Consider the following 1,696-nt stretch of genomic DNA (forward strand, 5'->3'; position numbering starts at 1 on the left):
AAGATAATAAATCTGTGCTGTTTAAGCTGCTAAGTTTGTGACAGTTTGTTAACCATTGATAGAAAACTAATACACTCTAATCCTTACAATAATCTATGTACTATTAATATTTCCATTTTACAGATAAGAAAAATGAGGCACAGGAAAATTGAATAACTTGCCCAAGTTTTTAATAATTTGCCCAAGTGTTGTGTTTTGTTTTTTAATATGTGTGCTCAGTCGCATCCAACTCTTTGCAGCACCATGGACTGCACTCCTCCAGGCTTCTCTGTCAATGAGATTCTCCAGGCAAGAATATTAGAGTGGGTTGTCATTTCTCTCTTCAGGGAACCTTCCCAAACCAGGAATCCTAAACTGAGTCTCCTGCATTGGCAGGTGGATTCTTTACCCTTGAGCCACCTGGAAAGCCCCCTATACAAGTTGTAGCGAGATTTAAATTTCAACAGTCAACATCCCAAGATCTTTACCCACCCAGACCCTTCTAGTGGATGTCCCGAGCTCAAATGCTACAAAACAAACTCCCAGAAAGTTACAAATAAAAAGACACACCATAGAGTGGTAGGAGATATCTGTATTTCATGTACCTTACCAATGATTAGTATCAAGAACATATTCAGAAATTTGACAAATCAAAAGCAAAAAAGGGAGAGAGAGAGAAATAACCCACTAGAAAATTGAACAGAAGGAATTCCCTGGTGGTCCAGTGGCTAGGACTCAGCACTTTCACTGCTGTGATCCAGGATCAATCCCTGGTCAGGGAACTAAGCTCCCACAAGCTGTGGCTCTGCTAGGAGAGCAACCAGGTCCTTATGTACTATAAAACCCACTCTTTATAAGTGGACAATGCAGTGAACTCACAGAGTTGTGCAACCATCACCACAATCCAGTTTTGAAGCATTTTTTCACCCCAAAAATATCCCTTATGACCTTGTACAGTAAATAGTCATTTCTATCCTCAGCCCCCAACAACCACTAACCTACCAACTGTCTCTCTAGATTTGCCTTTCCTGGGCATTTCAGATTGATGGAACCACACAATATGTGGTCTTATGGCTTCTTTTGCTTCGTGTAACATTTTTGATATAATGTCTTTGATGTTCATCCATGTTATAATATGTATCAGTAGTTTTTTTTCTTTTTATGCCTGAGTAATATTCCATTGTATGGATCGATCATGTTTTGTTCATCCACTTATCAGTGGATGGACATTTAAATTGCTTCCAGCCTTTGTTTTTCATCAATAATACTGCTATGAATAGTCACATACAAATCCTTTTGTGGATATATATTTTCTCCAGGGTGGAAGATACCTAGAAGAGGAATTGCTGGGTCATATAGTGAATTTACTTGTAACTGGTTAACTGTTTCTCAAAGTGGCTGCACTATTTTACATGCTTAAAAATAATGACTGTTAATCTGCCTTCTGCACCTCCTCCCATCCCTATGAATGAATTAATTATTTTGACTGAGTTGCACAGCTTGTGGGATCAGCAGTGAAAGTGTGGAGTCCTAACCACTGGACTGCCAGGGAATTCCCTCTTCCATCTCTTTTAATCTAGAATTGACTCTGTCTTCCCAATTATTTTCACAACATTTAGCTTTCTAAGAAGCCCAGTCCATTGTATGATATAATCTCCCTCATTCTAGATCTGTCTTTTTGTGATGCTGTTTAATTTATCCCTTCTACTTCTAGGAA

General features: G+C 38.7%; 1 non-coding gene across 1 annotated transcript; it reads left to right on the forward strand.

Annotated features, from left to right (window-relative positions):
* The first annotated feature begins 689 nt into the window (after positions 1–689).
* On the forward strand, positions 690–761 carry TRNAE-UUC. Its single transcript has one exon. It is a non-coding gene; the product is annotated as a tRNA-Glu (tRNA).
* The last annotated feature ends 935 nt before the right edge of the window (positions 762–1,696 follow it).

This window comes from Bubalus bubalis, chromosome 22 (assembly GCF_019923935.1).
Source record: "Bubalus bubalis isolate 160015118507 breed Murrah chromosome 22, NDDB_SH_1, whole genome shotgun sequence".
Classification (NCBI taxonomy): Eukaryota; Metazoa; Chordata; class Mammalia; order Artiodactyla; family Bovidae; genus Bubalus; species Bubalus bubalis.